At 39.1% G+C, this 12,632-nt stretch overlaps 1 protein-coding gene across 1 annotated transcript in view; it reads left to right on the plus strand.

Moving 5' to 3' along the window:
- Positions 1 to 10,942: 10,942 nt before the first annotated feature.
- The window catches only part of PRR15L (proline rich 15 like), a 3,482-nt gene continuing 1,792 nt past the window's right edge, over positions 10,943 to 12,632 (plus strand). Inside the window, exon 1 of the mRNA XM_088474697.1 lies at positions 10,943 to 11,305. The gene's annotated coding sequence lies outside the window, so the exon portion shown is untranslated. The remainder of the gene's footprint in view (positions 11,306 to 12,632) is intronic.

Here is a 12,632-nt window from a genome sequence, read left to right on the forward strand (position 1 = left end):
AAAACATAATAAGTGAAATGGTGACAATGTCTATCTGGCCCCATCCTACAAGATAATGAGCAAATAATCATTACATACGTTGAAATCATATCTATGTTCAACATACTGTATCAGAATCGCTGCCTGGCACAATGAGGATATGGACGTGTTAACATCACCTATAATGATCAAATGAAGATATATGCAAATATAAATGTACATGTATATACCCATATATGTGAACACATACATACATGGTCATGCAAGCACCTGATGTAAATCTGAAAATACACATAAACCTATATATCTACCAAACAGGTGTTCATATATTCAAACACACATATATGTGTGCCAAACAAATAAATACCATCTTATATGCCAAAGCACCCAGAGTGCATAACTATCTAAAGCAATTCCAAACAATATCAGACAGTATATAAATAGAAAACACATTAGTATACACTTATACCAATATCATCAAACTAGTATATATCATAGAGCAACATCTTATATAAACTGAGGGTACAATGTCAGTCCTAATGATAATATAAACATTTTACAATATACTGTGGCTCATATGCTTGAACGCAGGCTGCTTAAAACCAAAGCATGTAAACTAAAGTGTATATACTGGCAATATATCATTTAAACAGACTCAATATTGAGCACAACAATACTGATATTAGTAATGTTTGGGATAAATGTACTCCATATGAACTATGGAGACAAATGTATTCATTTTTTTTTTGCGGAAATTTTGTTTGTTCCGGCATCACACAAAAACTATGGGATGAATTTGGATTGTGTTTTTAATATTGTATAACTTAGTCACCTCGAAAGACACTGAGGTATGTATTATATCAATGTGACATCAGGGAGAGGAGCTATAAAGGAAAAAACAGAAATATCTATGAATTTCTCAGATTAAGGCACTTAAAAATTATTGATTTTATTGAGACATTTTTCTTAAAAAAACTTTTAGACGTTAAAGTCAGACACCATATTTGGTTGTGTCGACGTTTCGGTCCAATTTATGACCTTTTTCAAGACTAGTGTCTTTCAAATCACAAGTTTATAGATCTACAAATGAATAAACAAAAAAACATAATAAGTGAAATGGTGACAATGTCTATCTGGCCCCATCCTACAAGATAATGAGCAAATAATCATTACATACGTTGAAATCATATCTATGTTCAACATACTGTATCAGAATCGCTGCCTGGCACAATGAGGATATGGACGTGTTAACATCACCTATAATGATCAAATGAAGATATATGCAAATATAAATGTACATGTATATACCCATATATGTGAACACATACATACATGGTCATGCAAGCACCTGATGTAAATCTGAAAATACACATAAACCTATATATCTACCAAACAGGTGTTCATATATTCAAACACACATATATGTGTGCCAAACAAATAAATACCATCTTATATGCCAAAGCACCCAGAGTGCATAACTATCTAAAGCAATTCCAAACAATATCAGACAGTATATAAATAGAAAACACATTAGTATACACTTATACCAATATCATCAAACTAGTATATATCATAGAGCAACATCTTATATAAACTGAGGGTACAATGTCAGTCCTAATGATAATATAAACATTTTACAATATACTGTGGCTCATATGCTTGAACGCAGGCTGCTTAAAACCAAAGCATGTAAACTAAAGTGTATATACTGGCAATATATCATTTAAACAGACTCAATATTGAGCACAACAATACTGATATTAGTAATGTTTGGGATAAATGTACTCCATATGAACTATGGAGACAAATGTATTCATTTTTTTTTTGCGGAAATTTTGTTTGTTCCGGCATCACACAAAAACTATGGGATGAATTTGGATTGTGTTTTTAATACTGTATAACTTAGTCACCTCGAAAGACACTGAGGTATGTATTATGTCAATGTGACATCAGGGAGAGGAGCTATAAAGGAAAAACCAGACGTTGACACACGTGCAGTAGGCAGGCTCCTCAAGCCAAGAATGACTAGATGCATATAAATATATTTTTTGGGGGGCAAATATACTTTTAGGGACTGTTTATGAACTAGAGAGAAAAAAAAATATCGGCATTTGCACAGGTTCCTTGAGTCCAAATGACATATATATATATATATATATATATATATAATATATATATATATATATATATATATAATATATATATATATATATTGCACACCCTGAACACAGATAGGTAGATAGATAGATAGATAGCATCACAGTTGACGGATGGCGCTCCAGGGAATTGTGTACCAAGTTGATCAACTGAAATCCCAGACACTACCAGGAACATTTAGCGTTTCATGATCTGCATCATTCAGTCAGGAATAATAAGATATAAAACATACATACCTTTTATATACACAAACACCCGGTGTTTACTGCCAGCCGCCGATGTAAGAGGCGGCTGGCGGTATGCACTGGGTAAATATTGCACTTTGTAAATATTGTTTATAACGACATTTTGTGATCAAAGTCTACAATATAAAATATACATCACAATATTAGATGCCACTATTGTCTTTGTAAAATTAGTTCGACTGAGCAATAACAGACATCCACGCGAGCGAAGTTGCAGGCAAATACTAGTGGTAGAATAAGGGCTTTTAAACCAGTTAGGACTTCAAAATGTTTGTTCTTATTTATTTTTGTTACACCTATGAATACCCAACCTTTATCCTTATTTATAACTGTCTCTGAACACTGCAGTTCTCCATCTTAAAGTGGGAGCAACCCAGCCTAGCTCCAGTTAGCGCCTTTCCAGAGGAACACCACAGACATACAGCTGGTGAGATGATTTCAAGAGTTAGGGGTCGGTCACATTGTCTTTTTCTTTTAAATATATATATATATATATATATATATATATATATGATGAAGTCTTAAGGTGGATGAAACGCGTAGCGTACAGACTACACAATACTTTATAAAGACTGACACAGTTCTATTTGGACATATCTACCATTCAGCTAACTCTCTCTTGGGGTTCCACTTGCTGTGGCGGCAACTCTCTCACACCCCTAGTTATGGCCCTGGTACGCAAATCAGCACTTTATTGCTCCACAACACTTCTGAGTGTTTTCCCACACCTCACCCCCTTTCTTCACAAATATATTTATGTGATTACACAGATGCCTAGTAATGTGTAAGACTCCTCTAGCCCAGTGAAGTGCAGCAACTTGACGTGGCATTGATTCCACAAGTGGATGGAAGACCTCTAGAGAGATGTTTATCCATGCCATCTGGATAGATTCCTATAGCTCCCTGATATTTGTAGGTGCAGGATCTTGAGTGCGAATGGACCTCTCCACCACGTACCATAAATGCCCAATTGGGTTCATGTTGGGCGAACATGGTGGCCACACCATTCCACTGAACTCTCCAGAATGCTCCAATTCTGGACAACTTGGGACCAATAACACAGTGCATTATCCTGCTGAAATATTCCATCGTTGTGGGTGTACATGAAGTCCTTGAAGGGCTGCACATGGTCATCAAGCAATGTAATGTAGCGATTAAAGGTCAATGGTGTGTTCAGGCTGACCAGCAGACCCATGCCATGTGAACACACCCCACACCATTATGGAACCACCACCAGCCTGCATAGTGCCTTGTTGACAACTGGGGTCCATGGAATCATGGGGTCTGTGCCACACCTGAACCCTGCCATCAGCTCAAAACAACTGAAACCGTGACTCATCAAACCACGCCACAAGTTGCCAGTCCTCCAGTGTCCAATTAGCGGTGTCACAAGCCCAGGTGAGGCGCTGTGGCCGGTGTTAACAGTGGCACTCTAGTGTGGTCTTCTGCTTCCATGTCCCATGGAAGCTAAAGAACGCTGCACTGATGTTATTTGTGTCAGTGTCACTTGTCTGTTACCACGGACATTTCTGGTCAGACAACGTTGGTCACGATCATTAAGCACCCATGGTCGGCAACTGCACTGTCCACAGTGGGTGGTAAAGCCATAAAAGAGGAATGTTGAATGTCCGCACAACTTTGGAAATGGAATGTCTCATTCGTCGGGCACCCGCTATCATGCCCCGTTAGAACTATGACAATTATCAATACTTTGCCATGAACTGCCTATCCGGTGTTCAAACTGACTCATGAAATGTCAGATTACAACTGATGCAGGTTTGGGCATTTCCAAGACGTCATATATTTACTATGCATCTGATGCCACCTGCCATTACCATTACATACTGCTATCCCATCCATGCCTTTTGGCACTTCAATGTGTGTGTGTGTATATATATATATATATTATATATACACACACAGCACTCACAGCAGTGTGGTAAGAATGGTCCATAAGCAAAAGTACAGCAATACTCACCTCATACCTTACAGACAAAGTTTATGACCAGCACTCACAGGGCCTGATTTCAGAGCCGAATGCTCTGACCAGAGCGCTCGCTCTGAATCAGTGCCCTCTTCCCTGAAAATGGAGCGGCCTCCTGGCCGCTCGCATAGCTGTGGGTGACCACCCACAGCATATGCGAGCGTCCAAAAAGATGGTCGCGATGGTCAAGACCATCGCGACCATCGGGCTTGCGACGAGACCCTACGGTAGGGTCTCGCTGCCGCGTGCCCAGGAGTGATTTTGGCTCTATCAGAGCCAAAATCACTCCCACTGACATCATTACTGATGTCAGTGGGGCCGGCTTCAGACGGTAGGCGTTCCCAGGGGGGCAGATGCCCACCAGCCGTTTTAACTGATCACCGTCAGTCTTCCTCAGGTGGAGGCACTGAGAATAAAGTGGTCAAATAGCTCTGAAGAAGCACAATTTAGAAAATATATATTTTTTGGCAATTTATTGCCAAATCCTACCATCAGAAAAATTGGGACAGCCACCTCAACTGCCAGTACATGCCACTACACCTCCGCATTGAATGGTATCTGGTTTGGAAGTACTATATATAGCCAGGTATCTCTGCAATCCATTGTATAGTATGCAGTGTAGATGGCAGCATATCGTGATTCAGTAACTTTGAGGCTTGATAGTAGGTGCTAGAGAGATGGGTCGCTATCTCTGAAATCAACACAAAATGTGGATTTTCATGTGAAACAATTTCAAGGGTGTGCTGTGACTACACAACATCAGGGGAGACATCCAGTAACAACGCTGTGGCTAACGAAAAACTCTGGATGATTGTAGACAGCATTATCTTGCACAAATTGTAACTTCCGACCTTCGTGCACCATTGCACACATAACCACAACATTTAATGCTGGGACCACAAGTAACATCAGTGTTCGAACAGTGCAACGTTCCCTTTCTTCTATGGGGTACAGGAGCCAACAGCCCACTCAGGTCCCATTGCTGACCCCTCAACACAAGGTACTACACATTGTCTGGGCTTATGAACGCCACCACTGGTCTCAAGATGACTTAAACCGTGTAATCTAGTCCGACATGGCTTCAACTGTTTCAGGCAGATGGACAATTGCATGTGTTGAGAAAACCCCACTAGGCAATGAACCCTGCATGCCAAAAAGGGACTGTCCAGGGCAGCGGTGGTTCTGTTATGGTGTGTGGTGTTTCAACAAGCACACTGTAGGACCCGATACATCTGCAAAACCACTGCCTGGTGGATGCTATGCAATCATCCTGGCGGATCATTTGCACCTGTTCATGTCATGCATCACTCAGACAGGAATGGGCTCTTTTAGCATGCCAATGTGCGATTGCACAGGTCTATGGCCACCATATTATGAGTAGAGGAACATTCCTCTGAGTTCGGCATCATGAGTTGTCCCTCTCGTTTGACAGATTTGAACTTAGTAGAACACATGGGATTTCACATGCAGTTCAACATGCCATTAATGGCAGGGTTCCACCACAGGCGAATATTAGGGATTTGTAGACCATTATTCAGAAGACATGTTGTACACTATCTACAGTTGTGTCCACATACATCTTACCTCCGTGCGTTAAACTTAAAGCATGAGCACCGAACATCTACTCGCGCAACATGTTACCTTCAAATGTATCATATTTGCAAAGCGATGCAATTAGGATGGACAAGCAACTTCTGCTGATTAAAATGATATGTGGCATGCCTATATTCTGTATGCAATTGCGGGTGTAGCAGCATGCAAAATACTAAGTTACAGCGTAAAGGCTGTAAAGGCATGGCGCGACTAGAACGGCTGTTTAATGTGCAAGGAAGTCAAATGTATGTGGACACATCTCTACACAGTATTTCAGAGAGCCCTGTCGTGTTGCTGCTGTAATCTGATCGAAAAGAAGACCAACGTGTCACTAGAGAAGCGTTTCAGTTTTTCGTCACAACATGAGTGTATATACATACATACAGTATATATACACACACACATATACATACATACATACATGTGGAAACAATGGAACTGGGTTGGAGCGTCTAAAGTGCCATGCAGTGGAAGATAGTGCATACAGGTGTAAAGTGCAAGTGGTACTTGTAGAGTAACTATCTGTTTTTAAAAAACTATATTACACAGATACGTATATAGATAGAGATATGGCAATAATAATAAATGACCTATTGTAAAAAACTGTGTCGCACAGATAAGTGAATAAAGGTATAAATATATAATTTAATGAATGCAATGGGGACACAAATATCATACAGACAATTTTAAAACAAATAACAAAATCAGACAAGAAAATAATAAAAACATGGATAAAAACATTTAAGAATATAAAATAAGTGCTAGAAAGCCAATAAATATCTTATCTTATTTTTTGGAGGAGTATGTCGGTAAGGTACAGGCATCCAACTCGTTTCGTCTCCTATTGGACTTCTTCAAGGGGATAATGTGCCTTAGATGTGAACAGCTATTTATACTCTGCTAGGGGGATGAAAGTCCCGCACTTTACAGAGCACGATGTCACTTCCTGTGACATCACTTCCGGTTTGTTCAGGAAGATAATGGGATAAATCATTTATAAACATGTTCTAGCTGGAGTCTTAAGTTGTATAAAAAGTGTTTAAATATTTCAGTCAGATGTCAGTGTGTATATTATTATAGTGGGAGCAACGTATGAATAGTTTCATTAGCGATGCCCCACTTCCGGTAGTTGCGGGTATGTCCACCTTAGGTCACTTCCAGTAAGGTCAATTTTCTAGTTTCTCCCTGCGTTTACACCTGTGTCCACTGCACGTCAGTTCCAGTCCGGCTCCTGTGCGTGTCCGTCTGGCTACGCGTCGCCGTATATTGGTCCTGTGGCCATTTCGCTCCCAGCAGTTCTGTCCCTCTCCTTTACGCATGTGTGAGAGTTCGGCGGCATTTTGTTGGTGGATGTCAGGTGATGGCATCCTCTGTTTGGAATGCACGGATCGTCCACTGGGTGGTTTTCTGGTTCGCTAATCTTTGTGTAGCCATTATGGGATGTGTGTTTTCATCAAATTCGGAGGCTGCAGGAGAGATGTCATTAATAAAGGGATCATAATTTGTAAAACATCAGTGGTCTAATTTTTGATTTTATTGCTAGGTTTAAATCATCTATAGGTGTGTATACATAGTATTGTGTGTCTCCAATTGTTGGAAACGCATGGAATACATCAATAAGATTCCAAGAAATAGAGTAGATGAACATTTTGACCTCTATTCACCACCACAATGGCTTTGAAATGAAACAAACAAGATGTGCTTTAACTGCAGACTTTCAGATTTAATTTGAGGGTAATTACATCCAAATCAGGTGAACGGTGTAGGAATTACAATGGTTTCTATATGTGCCTCCCACTTTTTAAGGGGCCAAAAGTAATGGGACAAACTAAACAATCCTAAATCTAACTTTCACTTTTTAATACTTTGTTGCAGATCATAGACCTCACCAGACGCTGAGTTTCATCCCTGGTGATGCTCTGCCAGGCCTCTACTGCAAATGTCTTCAGTTCCTGCTTGTTCTTGGGGCATTTTACCTTCAGTTTTGTCTTCATCAAGTGAAATGCATGCTCAATCGGATTCAGGTCAGGGGATTGACTTGGCCATTGCATAACATTCCACTTTTTAGCCTTAAAAAACTCTTTGGCTGCTTTTGCAGGATGCTTCGGGTCATTGTCTATCTGCACTGTGAAGCGCCGTCCAATGAGCTCTGAAGCATTTGACTGAATATGAGCATATATTATTGCCCGAAACACTTCAGAATTCATTCTGCTGCTTTTGTCAGCAGTCACACCATCAATAAATACAAGGGAACCAGTTCCATTGGCAGCCATACATGCCCACGCCATGACACTACCACCACCATGCTTCACTGATGAGGTGGTATGTTTTGGATCATGAGCAGTTCCTTTCCTTCTCCATACTCTTCTCTTCCCATCACTATGGTACAAGTTGATCTTTGTCTCATCTGTCCATAGGATGTTGTTCCAGAACTGTAATGGCTTTTTTAGAGGTTTGTTTGGCAAACTCTAATCTGGTCTTCCTGTTTTTGTGGCTCACCAATGGTTTACATCTTGTGGTGAATCCTCTATATTCACACTTGTAAAGTCTTCTCTTGATTGTTGACTTTGACACATATACACCTACCTCCTGGAGAGTGTTCTTGATTTAGCCAACTGTTGTGAAGGGGTTTTTCTTCACCATGGAAATAATTCTTCTGTCATCCACCACAGTTGTTTCCATGGTCTTCCGGGTCTTTTGGTGTTGCTAAGCTCTCCGGTGCGTTCTTTCTTTTTAAGAATGTTCCAAACAGTTGATTTGGCCACACCTGATGTTTTTGCTATATCTCTGATGGGTTTGTTTTGATTTTTCAGCCTAATGATGGCTTGCTTCACTGTTAGTGACAGCTCTTTGGATCTCAAATTGAGAGTCGACAGCAACTGATTTCAAATGCAAATGTCACACCTAGAATCAACTCCAGACCTTTTACCTGCTTAATTGATAATGAAATAACGAGGGAATAGCCCACACCTGTCCATGAAATAGCTTTTGAGTTGATAGTCCCATTACTTTTGGCCCCTTAAAAAGTGGGAGGCACATATAGAAACCGTTGTAATTCCTACACCATTCACCTGATTTGGATGTAATTACCCTCAAATTAAATCTAAAAGTCTGCAGCTAAAGCACATCTTGTTTGTTTAATTTCAAAGCCATTGTGGTGGTGAATAGTGGCCAAAATATGAAAATTCTATCAATGTCCCATATATATATATATATATATATATATCTATATACATATACACAAAAGAAACAGCGGCACTCACAGGACTGTTGTAAGGAAGATTCACGACTCAAATAGGTCAAAGTTCAACGTTTCAGTCTGATGACTTTTATATACACACACACATATATACCAGTATATTGGACACGGCATATGCCGGGTCACCTCAGTCTCCCCATCCTGCCCTCAGCTCTGTCCAACCACACACACACTCCATCCCCGCTGCTTTGTCCCGGCACTAATGAAAAAGTGATACTCAAAGGACTTTGTAAATAAAAACCAATATGGCAAGTTTATTCCAACAGTTTGAAATTTAATCCGGACATAAAATCATCAGTGTTGTTCTCATAAGTAAAATATTTTAATTCCCATTTTTAAACACTCTTATTATGGTTAGGTATCAGGTTTTACCTAGGGTTTAGGGTTAGGTTTAAATGTGGAGTATAATCACATTGGTGGGTTTGCTTGGGTTGAAGTTTTAGGATTGGACTACAACCATTTCTGTTCTTTACACTGCAGCATGCACAATATTTGGGGAAACAGGAGTAACTAAATATTACATAACAATGGAATTCTGATTTACAACAACGTTATTCAAATCAAACCATCCTGCTGGAGTAAAAGCAAACTTTGTGTTGAGTTAAATTCACCTGTGTTTTTTTTTTACCAAATCTGACACATTTATTCTCCACGTAGGTACACACCCTTATGACACAAATATATGGCAGAAGAACACTGCAAAGACAAAGTATTTATTTGATATACATTTGTTAATTACTGTCAGAGTAAACAAAAAATTAACTAGCCCGCACACTAATGAGTGTAAAAGATGAATACAGAAGAAAGGAAATCAGTGTTGACATGGTCAGGTTATTAGATATGGAGAGTACTATGGGTTTAACTGAACAAAATGGTAGATTAGCTGGTAACTACATAGTATCATGTTGCATGAAATCCTTATATAGCATTTCATTATTTAATGTTTAGGATCCTGAGTAAAATAGGCCTCTGCCTCACCATACCCTAAATTCTTCACAATTTGCAGCATGATAATTCTACATATTCACTAAATAACATGAAGAATGCTGCACAAAGGCATTTTCAGCCTCCAGACCTTATGAGTAGGTGGCAGTAGATGCTAAGGGATATTGTGGAGAGGAGGATAAGTGAAAATTAAAAAATAAATATATAATATTTAATAACTAGGGACACCATTTGGCATCTATTTAGCCTACAGACTTAGGAAAGGAAGAGAAACTTCAATTTGCTGCCTTGAGGATTAGGCTCAAGAATAAGGCATTTTATTTTGAGAGTTGAAAGAAGAAACAGGTCCAAGCATCTGACATAGGAGACAGAAAGCAGATGTGACCATAGGGAAGTTACAAGCAAGTCTAATGTATAAGTAAAAAGACTTATGGATTCTGGTAAATTGTCAGTACAGAAGAAATATATTCTAATTGGATTCAATCGAGGATTTAGGACACTACCTGCTTATTTACATAACATGGATGAGGTGGGTTTGTTGTACAGGCTACAAAAAAAGCTATTTTGCCTACCTCTTACATAAATTGAACAGCATACATGATCTTTACTTTCACCTTTATCTACAGTAGATGGCTAGGGTGTGCAGACATACACAGTCCTGATTTCTATTGTCATATACTTGTGTCACACTCACCTGCTGAACTCTGTTACAATGTGACAGGTGTGTCCTACCTATAAATATTCATGTTTCAGTTCCTGTTCTCTCCTGTTTGTTGAGCTGGGAGGGTCAGGTTTAACCTTCAGAGAGAGAGAGAGAGAGAGAGAGAGAAACAGGGACACCTGTACTAAGCCCAGCAAGTCTCCTGGGTCTGAGAGCAATAGGCACCACTGTCCCAGACAAGCATTACTTATGGAAAGCTGACAGATCTTTTAAAAACACCTGTTCTTTTAGAACAGACATTTTTATCTACAATAACTTTATTCAGGGTGATAGAATATTTTTTTCACTGTATAAAAGAGATATTTCTTTACCTGAGAGCAAAACTCTATAACAGTGAAGACAGATCTTCAAGAGACATTTGTAACCACGGAAGGGTGACAGGCGCCTGGTGCTGTGACAACAAGACATTGTTTGAGGAACAGGTAAGTTTGAGGTAGTCTTCCGTATGTCTTGGTTCACCAACCTTTTCTGATCTTCACCCGCCTTCTTCTTTGGATGATCTCATCTTCAATCGTGCACTGTTTCTTTCTGCAGAATACTGTTCTCATCTTTTATTTATCCCTGGCCTTTTCTTCATAACAATGCTATCTTATTTGTTATATTTTTACTCTCTTGACCATGCAGTCTTTTTCCATATATAAGTCTGTCAACTCATCTCTCATCTCAATGTTTTAATTACTGCAGGCCCTGTGTACTGCAGCAGGTGTACAGCAATACTTCAGTATAGTAAAGTAACCACAATGTTTTGCTTATTATTGGGTCATGAACACTCCAGAGAGTTATCCATTAACATTTTTAATTCAGTGTTTGTCAGTGTTATATGATTTCACAGCTAAGAATATAGCACAATGGAAGAACATTTTTATCATCACACAAATGAAAGACACAGATTCACAGCCTCAGAAAGGCATCTCAACACACTGGAGAATATTGTATTTGCCAAATATACAATGATTTCTCATTTAACACAAACATCTGTTTACAAGATCAGATTTTTCTAGTTTGCAAATTATTTCATACCCTGTAACATGAAATGGGTAGCCATATAATCGTCATAAAGTAAAATCTGTTGTGGTAAGATCTGATCATAGAAAGCAGTGTGCCTGCTGGATTTAGGGGAATCCGTTTTATCCCACCTCCTGAAACTCAAACAGCATTGTTAATCCATAGGTTTCACTGTGTTTTCTATCTTCTCACTTTTTCTATCTCTCTTGATTGTTGTCGCTTTGTAAGGCACTATTTTTTCTTAAATGGCTATGAAATCATTTGGGGATAGATTGACTGTTTGCAACATTTGTCCAGTTATTAAAGAAAATATACGTAGTGGTTAAATGACTTTCCCAGTCACCAAGTAACCTGTACACTCTTTAGTGATTTTGTTGGCCATTTTAAACCAATTGTTCTTTTTGCTGCCTTTTGGCTTACACCTACTACCATTTGCCAAGAATGACAAACAGACACAAATTTGGCCAAAATGAACATTCCCAGTCAATAGCCATCAGATTAAATTACTTGATTTAAAGCTTGAATGTGAAGTACAATAGGATATGATTTTGCCAGTTTGGTAGAGTTTGATCAACTTATATTGATAATATGGTAGTTTGGAAATCAATGACACTGTCCTGGCTGTCCAGATTGGTCTTCCTGTCTAGCAGGCAGATCAGCAGCTCAGATTTCCTGAAATGGCCATGCTTGTCCACCATCTCCAAGATCTGTCATAGGGGGCTAACTGCAACCAATCTGATCTAG

The sequence above is a fragment of the Taudactylus pleione genome, unplaced genomic scaffold (genome assembly GCF_031769625.1).
Source record: "Taudactylus pleione unplaced genomic scaffold, aTauple2 ptg000155l, whole genome shotgun sequence".
Lineage (NCBI taxonomy): Eukaryota > Metazoa > Chordata > Amphibia > Anura > Myobatrachidae > Taudactylus > Taudactylus pleione.